Here is an 11,802-nt window from a genome sequence, read left to right as displayed (position 1 = left end):
TTAAAAGTGAGACATTTTAAATGAGAATAAGAAAGTATTTCGTTGTGCCCCCCTCTCCCTGTTAATGCCCTACCTGCCCCCCTGGCAACACTTTGCTAGACCCGCCCCTGCACAGTTACCAGCTGTCAGCTACTTAGAAAAGGATCCTGGTGTTATTTGTCTCTCAGAAACAGTTCATCACTTCCCTTCAACTCATTCATGTTAACTAAAAGGTAAACCTGTTTCTCCATCACAGCTCTGATGATTCAGTAAGGACATCTCCTGGTTTCATCTTCATGTTTCCCTCTCATCACATAACCAAACCGATATCATGACCAGCAGGTTTACAGCTGTGGCTCCAGCAAACATCAGCTGATACTAGAAAGTAATATTAAATAAATTCTAACAACAGCTGATCAAGCTTAAAAGTGCTGCTGTTGTTTAGCGCGACACCCACTGGTTTCCTCTTTCTGGCGCAAAGTGGGCGATAAATAAACAAGAGAGAAAAGCCGATCAGCTGATCATTGATCAGTTTCATGACTGAAGTAGAAACAGGAGAGGGAGGGGGAGAGAATGAGAGAAGAAGAGGCAGCTGTGCAGCAAAGACACAGAATAACTCCAGATTTGTGTCTTTTTCATTGTAGCTGAAGTCCGGGACAAACTGTTCCTTTTCACCTCAATACGAAACGCGTAATATTTTCTCTGAATACGAGATGATTCAGTTTTTTACGGGACGGTTGGCAACTCTAATAATTAACCATATGAACAAAATAAAGTTCAACTTCAGTAACATCATAGCACCCACCCAGCTGTATAGAAACTCCGTCATGCTAGCTAGTACGCGGTACGAAAAAGTCAGCACAACGAAAGTAAACTACACCTAAACTTGGTTCATATCTGACCCAGATAGACTGCAGGTCATAACTTCTTACCTGAAGTTCAGTTCACCTGACACTCAGACCGGCGGCCGCTTTGGGTCTCTCCTCTTGCCTCCCTTTTCCTTCATCCACCTGCTGGCTTCCACCACTTGCTAATGTTATTGAATCTGTGGAAGCTCCGCGATAGCCACCACACGAAGTAACGAATAACGAGCCTATTTAAATCCCAGTAACGAGTAACGCGTTCCTGGTTTTGGCATAATAACTAGTTACCGTGCTCGTTACCACAATAATAACGTAGTTACTGTAACGCGTTACTTAATAACGCGTTAGTCCCAACACTGATGATAAAGAATCTTCCCTATAACTATAACTGTATCGAGTACTGTGAAATTAATATTTTTATGTATTTAAATTGCTACTCCCCTTTGTCTAGAATTATAACAAGCTGAGAACACATTAGGAAACTCAGGTGTTTTAAGTTCAACCTCTAAGAGGTCTGTGGGTCTCTTGTAAAAGGACAACATCTGCCTGTAGTTTTTTGAGTTAGTTAAATATTTTTAACCTCTTTTCTCTGGAGCCAGCTCCATTTATATTCCATGTAACGAACCTTAGTGCGCCCATAGATGTCTGTGTATAACTAGGGGTGTATGCTGTGTGCGTCGCTTAGACAGGTGGAGAGAATACATCACTTGTTCATAAATAAAGAGAAGGAGAGAGAGAAAAAATGTGTGGCGAGATGCTCCCTGAGTCTGACTATGTGTGTGCATGTTTGCTAATATGAGTACGCTTGGCTTAAGTGTGTGTATCCTATACGACTGTGTGCGCTGTCTGACTGATGTAAATGTGCTGCCGTTGAGCGCATGATTGTGCGTGATTGTGCGGTGCGTATGTGTTGAAATAAAGGATGTTGTTTGTGGATGAGTGTGGAAGCAGGTGATCGAAGCAGTGAAAGAAATAAAGAAAGAAACCAAGGACAAGGGTGAGCAGCATAAAAACAAGGAGGGGGAAAAGAGAGAAAAAAAAAACGAGAAGAAAAAAAAACAAAACGTAAACATTCCAATCAAACCACTGACGGAGAGTGACGGTGTTAATTCTGCTATGAAATCACACTTTAAGATGCGATTTGATACCGGTAAGTTAAACAGATGTTAATGCAAGTTAGTGTGAGTGGATAGGGAAAGGGTGTAGCTGATTCTTATCTGGTGTGAGGTTAATACAGCCACGGAGTGATGTTGGGGTCGCGGTGGAGATGTCCGTCCACGTACAGCCGGTCCACAGCGATGACAGCGCGGGAGCCCTTCTGGATGAAGCCGCGTCGGATTGGGAAGAGGACCCTGCGTCGTTCCAAGATCTCTTTGGGGAACTGGTCGTTCACGCTGTAGTCCGTTCCTTTTAATTCCCTGCCGCGGCTTTTCACATGTTGCTTTTGTTTGAAGTGGCCGAATTTGGCCACGATAGGACGTGGTCTCCCGGCTGTAGCCCGAATTGGGCCGAGGCGATGCACCCTATCGAAGACAATGTTCTTCACCGTGTCCTCCGGCAGCTTCAGGTGAGTTTTGATGAAGCTTTTTACCGTGGTCTCCGCGTCCTCTCCAGCGGCTTCTGGAATACCAGAAAATACCAGATTATCACGCATGCTACGAGCTTGTAGATCAATAACTGTTTCTTTTATTTTTTTATTTTCTCTATTGAGCTGGGTAACATTTTCTGTGAGACATTTCACCGACTCCCTTAGCATGGCGTTTCCACCTGCTGCTGGCTGAACTCCAGGGATTCTCGCAAGGATTTAAATTCCCGGTGAAGAATGTCCACCAAGGACAGCCTTGCGTCGAAACTGGACAATCGCTTGTCGATTGACTCCAGTATGTCGGCGATATCTTTGCCGGCTGGCGATGTTGTGCCGGGGGAATCTGCCGGGCGTTGTCTTTTCGACGACGGCGTCTCAGATTTGGCCGGGGAAGCTGCACACTGGGCCTTCTTCATCACGAGATCCTGAAAGCACTGATCAATATAATCTTGGAGAGTCTCTAAACTCTCCCCGTTGTTCTCCAGGGTGTTGGAGATTATTTAGACAAATATTGTTAGTTATAAGACAATTGATAAGTGTATTTGGTAATACTGAAGCTTAAATGAATTTGTTCAAATCTAAACTACCATTTGCTTTAATTTTCCGCCAAAATCTCCGGCGTCTGACGTCAGTTACAACATGAGTCGCTTACCTTGTCCGTCACTTCCGTCACCGCTAGACGTTCCCAGCACACCCTCACTACGCATTTAGGTGCACCGGGTCTGTCCAGCGTCCTCCCCCGCCACCTGATCCAACTCACCACCAGGTGGTGATCAGTTGACAGCTCAACCCCTCTCTTTACCCGAGTGTCCAGAACATATGGTCGCAGGTCTGGTGATACGATTACAAAATCGATAATCGACCTACGACCTAGTGCGTGCTGGTGCCACGTGCACTTATGGACACTCTTATGTTCGAACAAGGTGTTCGTTATGGCCAAACCGTGATTTGCACAGAAGTCCAATAACAAAACACCACTCGGGTTCAGTTCAGGGAGGCCGTTCCTCTTAATCACGCCCCTCCAGGTCTGGCTGTCATTACCCACGCGGCGCATAAGCGCAGATGACAGTCAGGACCCGTTCCCGACCCTAAGGCGCAGGGAAAAAACCCTCTCATCCACCGGGAAAAACCCCAACGTACCGGCAGCAAGCCGAGGGGATATTAGAATACCCACCCCAGCCCGCCGCCTCTCACCAGGAGCAACTCCCAACTGAGTCCAACTGGTGGACTAAGGCCCGGCCACCAGACGCTTGCCCTCAGGCACCCTCCCCGGGCCTAGCTCCAGGGCGGGGCCCGGGTAACCCTGTCCCGGGCAGGGTAAACTCTTCCCTCGATGTTTTCCTCATAAGGGTCTTCTGTATCGCTCTTTGTCTGGTCCCTCACCCAGGACCAATTTGCCATGGGAGACCCTACCAGGGGGCAAAAGCCCCCAGAAAACATAGCCCCTGGGATCCCTGGGACACACAAACCCCTCCACCACGATAAGGTAGCGATTCACGGAGAGGAAGGTGTAGGTCTGTTAGGTTATGTTATGGTGATCCTCGAGTTGGGGGATGGGTGTTCATACTGGAGTACAAAATTAAAACCAATGGAAGATGGACAAGAAAAGTTCAAAGCCATCAGGTGCTCAGTTTAGAAAAAAGAGAAAAGAAGAGGAGGAGAAATGAGCAAAAAGATACAGGTAAGCAGATGTGTCATTGGATAATGGCAGGTCATCCTGAAACAATCAGAATCATATTCAGAATACTTTATTAATCCCTAAGGAACTTATGTGGGTTACAGTTGCTCCAAGAAGAAATGGTAAAAAATAGTAACAGTAACAGACTAAACTCCAAACAATGCCTTATGTTACAGATTTTACACATTCAAGAAAAAGCACTAATATATACAGATCACTCAATTATAAATATCAAGGATTAACAGAGGTGATTATAAATAAATATCAAGAAAATTGATGAGAATATTCCATAGTAGAAAAGAGCGTGTGTTCAGCACAATATTAATTAGTCATTGTCAATTCTCGATTTGTCCTGTTCTCATTGTATGGCGAATTATGATGGCTGATGGCTGTTTGGTAGCCGTTTGCATACTATGCGTACTCTCTCTCTCTTCATATATGTGTGTTTCTCTGGTGAAATTCAGTATGGTTCCAACAAGTTTTATGTTAATGTTCAATCCATAATATGTTTTATGTGTGTGTGTGTGTGTTGATGGGGGGCACCAGAGGGAGTGTTCGCCCAGGGCACCAAACAGGACCGCCACTGCATGACAATAAGAATAAAATGTGGAGCTGCTTCAGTGTTTCTGTCAATTTGTGCAGATCTTGACTCATCAGTAATGTTTGTAGGCTGAGTGCATTTTTAAAACAATTTGTGCAAACTGCACTACAAGGTGGAATATTTGCAAAATCATGACTACCTCATAATATTTTGTCTCAAAAATTAATCTATGAATATGTCAGTACCATTAGGATGAAATTATTGTGTCACCAACATTTTAACGTTAGACATATAATTTTAACAGCCTCTGTAAACTAATATCCTGGCTGCTCGAGGCTGCCGTTTTCTCTGACAGTTTCAACCAAAATTAGAAATGCTGCTCTGAGAGACTGAGATAACTAATAGTGCTGCCTGCTGTGCAGTTAGTTTCCAAAACACATTATTCATGGGTACATACAATATTAGACTGATGTGGGCCAAAGCCTAGCATAGCCTGTAACGTTATTATGACGGACACAGTTTATGAGTGAACTTGGCTTTAAGTAACTTACAGGTTTCTTTGAAAAATACTTTCTTATATCCAGGTTCTTCCTTTTTGCTGCCATCTTCCTCTCTTCCCTGTGCAAGGAGGAGAGGCGCTTACTGCTGCTAAAACTAAACAGAGCCCCCTGAAAGGCACAGCCCATCACATTGGCCATATTTGTCACATGACGTAGGACTCCAGTAGAGAACATAATTTAACTCTTTCTGCACCGCTAGGTGAATGAGACGTTGACAGATCATTTTTTTCCTTTCTATCGGTTGTGTTTTTACTCGGAGAGATCAAATTATTGGTGGGGACAATTCAATAATCGATGGATATTGGTGGGCACATGTCTCTTCTGTCCATGCCAAATCTACGGCCTTGCCGCAATGAGCATCGTATAATCATATATACTCATAAATATACTATGCATAGTCACAATGAAGCGTTTTTATAGTGGAGTCATTCTGTTAAGCATTTAACCTGCATGTTCAAATCACGACCCATGTGTTGGGTCTGCACTTCAGCAGGCTCACTAGTTCAGACTTATCCCCGTGAAGAAAGCAAGACAGAATAGCGATCGATCAGTTTTCACAGGCTTTTCACAGGGTACCAGGGGGCAGCATCTCTGCCCTCGGTCTCAACCGACTCCAAAGAGCCAGCGCCCCCCTTCATCGTACAACATATTTGTTTAATATGTGCGTTGAAGGATATATCCTGGTCAAAAATGACTCCAAGGTTCCTCACAGCGTTACTGGAGGCCAAGGTAATGCCATCCAGAGTAAGAATCTGCTTAGATACCATATTTCTAACATTTTCAGGGCCAAGATTTTCAGGGCCGAGTTTTATTCAGATAAACCTGAGGTTCAGTTTTATCTGAATTAAGGAGCAGAACTTAGCGGCCATCCAGGTCTTTATGTCTTTAAGACATTCCTGCAGTTTAACTAATTGGTGTGTGTATACAAGAAGATGATGATAGAGGTTGAAAGCTGGGTGGGACTTTGTGTCAGGCTTCCAGTCGGTCCTGTAAAGCAGACAGGCTCACAGAAAGAAACACTCCTCTACCAGACTGAAACTGAAAAGAAAAATGGACTAGTCTCCCATTGACTGTATAAATATAGTTGTATTTTTTAGTAAATTATCTCATGAGTCACTGTGATTTTGACAACGGACATTTACCGCTTCACTTTGCTCTGTCCTGCCTTTTGGGGAACCTGACACAGGGTCATTTGCATACTAACAAATGACCTGGTGGATGTTTAGCTGGGGGGCAGAGTGAGTACTGTGTGAGCTGTGGACAAATAGGCAAACCAGAGGTGAATCCATCACATTTTTTTATTTTTCCACTGGACTTTTCAGCTACTGTAGTAAATCTTCTCCATATTCAGTTTGTGGGTAATCTATTATTTTCTTTCTCAACTTCTAAATGTTTGATTTAAGGGTTGTTGCCCCTCTTGTCCCATTGTTTAAACTAGGGAAAGTGTATAAACTGGATATTGGATGGTAATATTCAGTTTATCAGGTTTACAAACAGATGAACAACCACCTCCCAAAACCACAAGGGTCACTGAGAGAACCGCCGTGATGACGAGTCAGTCTCCTGCTGCTGATTGGAGCATCATAAAACTGCACACACACTAATGTTATTTTTACCATTTTATTTGTATATAATTTTAAAAAATGCTGAAATGAACACTCTACATTTCACTTTTAGTTTTTGTCTGCTTTAAGCACTCATACTGTAGCACAGCGGTCCCCAACCCCCGGGCCTCGGACCGGTACCGGTCCATGAGTCGTTTGGTACCGGGCCGCGAGAGTTGAGGCTCAGGTGTGAAATGTATAGTTTTCAGGGTTTTTATCGGTTTTCAGCGTTATTTTGTTATCGTTTTTATCGTTAACTCGGTTTTCCTGGGTCTTTTCACATGTGTTATGAATAAATCTTCTTTTTTTCGGTACCGGTACTAGTTTTATTTTGTTGTATTTATCCGCGACACCTTAAAGGCCGGTCCGTGAAAATATTGGCGGGCATAAACCGGTCCGTGGCGCAAAAAAGGTTGGGGACCGCTGCTGTAGCACATTTACTACCCCATGACATAATTTTAGTCAAAGTGCAGACGTGGATCAAAACACACCTTCTGAATGCTAAATGATGTGCTCTACCACCTAAGCCACAGCTACAGACAGAGAGGGACTTTTGACTTTTCACACAACTTTATTTACACGAAATAAAAAAACAAACAAACAAAAAACAAAAACGTAACACAAAAATGCTACCCCATAATCAGTAACATTCATTGTACACTAAACATTAACTAAGGTACCCAGCACACACACTTAAAAGTTAAGAAAAGGTCTCCCATCTGCTCCTACTGAACACAAAACCTGTCCAATCCCCCACATAGTTTCAAAGGAGTCCAGTCTATTAGTCAGAGAGTAAAAAGCATGCTCTACTCTCAGACGGGATGCCAACAATCCCTTTAGACTCTGCACAACATCAGTCCAACCCTGAGCTAGCATCTGGTTCTTCCTAGTCTTCCATATTGCCAGCTTGGCTCTACCAAACAAAAAAATTAATCAGAACCAAGGTCCGTCTTTTCTTCACTGAATACTTAGGGCCAAAAACAAACAAAGGTACAGAGAAAGTCTCCCCCAGAGATTCCACCCACTCTTGCAACAAAGAAAATAAACCCACTAACCGCGAACAACAGACCGCTAAGTGCTCCAGCGTCTCCCTTTCTGAACAAACAGGACAACCCTCCCCAGTGCTTGGGTCCAGGTGGGCTCTGTGTCTGTTCATCTTTGTAAATGTTTATTTATAATGGAGCACTGTAATGAAAAATAATTTCCCCTAGGGATCAATAAAGTATTCTGACAGACAATACACGAACTAAGAATAGCACAATATATACAGGCATATATATACATAAAAGTCACTATACATAAAAGTCACTATTAATAAATAGCTGGAAAAGAACATGTGCAAGAAGGGTGTAGCTGTTGTAGTAAACAGTGTGTTAAGTGGATGAGATGTACAGGGAGATGGCCACAGGCAGGAATGATTTCCCGTGTCGTTCAGTGGTGCTTTTCGGTACTCTCAGTCTTTCACTGAACGTGCTCCTGTGACTGACCAGCATGTCATGGAGTGGGTGGGAGGTGTTATCCAACATTGTCTTTATCTTGGACAACATCCGCCTCTCCGACAACACCTTGAGGGAGTCCAGCTCCATCCCCACAACATTACTGGCCAACATTACTTGGCCTTTGCTTTGTAAGAATGACAGCAGTTAATGATCCGAAGTCTACTATTATTAACTAATGCTAATTTGATGTGAATTAGCATTGTCCGATAATGGTAACTCTTTTCCCCTGCATTATAACGATGTCAGGAGTTAATGCTATGTAGGCTGCCATTTGGGGCTAACTCTAATTTGGGGTGAATAATTATTAGCAGCTAATGCTAATAATGTTTTCCCTTCCCTTTTAACAATGTAAGCAGCTAATGCTAATTTGATGTGAATTAGCATTATATTAGTGAGCAGTTAATGCTAAGTAGGCTGCTGTTATTAACTAATGCTACTTTGACGTGAATTAGCATTATGCGCTAATGCTAATACTTTTTTCCCTTAGTTTTTAACAATGTGAGCGGCTAATTCTAAGTACGCTGTTGTAAATAGCTACTGCTAATTCAATGTCAGTTAGCATTATCCAATAATGCTAACACTGTTTTCTCTTACTTATTAAAAATGATAGTAGCTAATACTAATACTCTTTTCCGTTGGGTAACAACGAAGTAAGGAGTTAATGCTAAGTAGGCTGCTTTTAGTACCTTATTCTAATTAGGGGTGAATAATTATTAGCGGCTAATGCTAATACTGTTTTCTCTCTCCTTATAACAATATGAGCAGCTAATTCTAATTTGATGTGAATTAGCACTATATTAGTGAGGAGTTAATGCTAAGTAGGCTGCCATTAGCAGCTAAAGCTAATTTGAGGTGAATAAGCATTAGTAGCTAACGCTAATACTATTTTTCCTATGTTGTAATGATGTGACGTTAATGCTAAATAGGCTGCCATGAGTGACTCTTTTCCCTTGCGTTATAACGATGTGAAGAGTTTATGCTAAGTAGGCTGCCATTAGCAGCTAATGCTAATACTGTTTTCCCTTGCTTTCTACAACTTGAGCAGCTATTGCTAAGTAGGCCACTTTGCTCTGCTAAGGATTTGTGTGACCATGATTGAAACTCTGATAAGCTAATGCTGCTGAGCTAATGCTGTTTATGGGCCCTGTTAGAATCAATATTTCATTCTCATTCTGTTGTTTCAGAACAATAACAGAAAAATGTGCACTTGAGAACAAATTTATTGTGAATTCAGCTGTGAATGTAGAGTTTGTCATTATTTAAGCTTCCATTTCCAAATGTTAGCTGCTCCTGTCTGCCTCTTTGTCACACACACAGACTGAAATGATTCACAGCCTTGTTTCATCCTTCTGTCACTGTCACTGTGGACATACAGGATACATACAGGATGGGAAACATACACATGGCTGACACTTTATTAGGTACACAGTGGCATCTATCTCAGGTACACCTGTGACCTCAGTGTTCCTGCAAACAGACTCCTTGGAGACCCCCTACATAAATATCCATGTACTATCCAGCTAGACTAGTGTGTCTGTCCCTGAAAATATTCCTGCATGTGTGATCGTTCATGTGTCATCTACAGGAAACAAACAGGAAGTGAGTGAAGGACACAGGAAATGTTTCCAGCTCTTCCTCCTCTATCAGACATTCTCTCCATACCTGAAAGTGTCCAGTCTCCACCCTGGATCCTTCAGTCCAGCCGACAGCAGCTTCATTCCTGAGTCTCCTGGATGATTGTAACTCAGGTCCAGCTCTCTCAGATGGGAGGGGTTGGAGCTCAGAGCTGAGGCCAGAGAAGTACAGCCTTCCTCTGTGATCAGACAGCCTGACAGCCTGCAGACACACAAAACAACAATCCTCTGTCAACAATCGTTTTCTCTTTGTCACAATAACATCTATCCATTTACTTTCATTCAATGTAACTTTATTTATAAGTGACAATACCCAACAGACAACAGCAGTCATCTCAAGCTGTTTAACAGTGTAAGGTAACAGCCTTCAATATTAGAGAGAAAGCCCCAAACATCAGACAATCCACTGTGAGCAGCACTTGGTGATGGTGGGAAGAAGAACTCCCTTTGACACAAAGATCCTCCCAGTGAAAACAGGCTCCAGGAGGAGCATCTACCATGACTGGTTGCAGGGTGAGGGGAAAGAGAAGAGATGAGCTCAGAGAGACAAGAACAAAACACAAACTAAGGAGAGAGAAGACAAAAGTTAAGGACATGCAGTAGTGACATATAAAAGCATCAGGAGTGAAAAGAGGGGAGAAGAAAGCAGAGCATCATGGGAAGTCCACCAACAGCCTGAGCCTACAGCAGCATAACTAAGGGATGGTTCAGGGTCACCTGATCCAGCTCTAACTATAAGCTTTATCAAAAAGGAAAGTTTGACGCTGATCTTCAAAGTAGAGATAGTGTCTGTCTCCTGAACTCAAACTGGGAGCTGCTGCCACAACAAGTCCAACATAGCCAGGCTTTCTTTGCTGCTTTGACAAAACCTCAAATCCCAGTCAGAGATGATGAGCATCATCACAGTGATGATCATTTCTCTGTTAACCCAGGCTTTCTGCTTCAGGATCTGTGCACGCTCACAGAACAAGGAGACCTTTAAACATCATTTCACTAAATGGATGGACTGAGCTCAGCCTACAGAGGAACTGGTCCCAGAGATCATAAAGAACATCAAACAGTCAAATTCAACACTTTAGATGGAAATATGAGATTAATGCTGCAGACAATCATGAACCTGCTGAATTCATGAACATCAAGAATGCAGCGAGTGGTAAAATAAAGATTTGACCTCAGTGTTACTGTCTATTCCTAACATATTCCTAACATGATAGCTGCACTTTAGAGCTCTAAAACTGGAACTGACACATATTTAAACACTTCATGTTACTCAGTACATTCAGTTCTGACACTCGCCCACAGTCCAACAAAGGAAACATGGAGATCACATCAGTTTGTCACCAAAGTCTAATTATTCCAGAGGGCAGTGTTGATACAACTAAAGTTATTTGGAAGCAACGTTGAGTTTTCTTATCATCGGAGTACTTCAAGTGTGAAGTGTCACTTAAATGCATTACACACTGTTGATGGCAGCAAACAACCCACCCAAACAAACAGTGGTGGGAGGCTTGGGCAGACTACGTTGGATAAGCTTGTGGGAGGAGTCTAGATAAACCAAAGAAAGACAAGCTAACAAACGCCATAGTGACATGGATAGCTACAAACTGCAGGCCAATTAGTGTTGTTGAAGAAGTCGGTCTGAGGAACGTTCTTAGGATCAACAAATGACGGCATGTATGAGCCTCCATCAAGACACACCATCACAAGAAGAATACATGAGCTGTAGAAAAAGGAGAGACTACGAAAGCCACGGCATTACAACGTGCACCAGCTGTTGGTCTCTCTGGAGACTACTGGGCATGGCTGGGTAACCATGGTTACCTGGGAGTCACAGTACTTGATATTAATGAAGAGTGGGA

The sequence above is a fragment of the Perissodus microlepis genome, chromosome 16 (assembly GCF_051167445.1).
Source record: "Perissodus microlepis isolate ML-2025 ecotype Zambia chromosome 16, ASM5116744v1, whole genome shotgun sequence".
In the NCBI taxonomy this organism is placed as follows: domain Eukaryota; kingdom Metazoa; phylum Chordata; class Actinopteri; order Cichliformes; family Cichlidae; genus Perissodus; species Perissodus microlepis.
Note: the sequence above shows the minus strand (reverse complement) of the source record.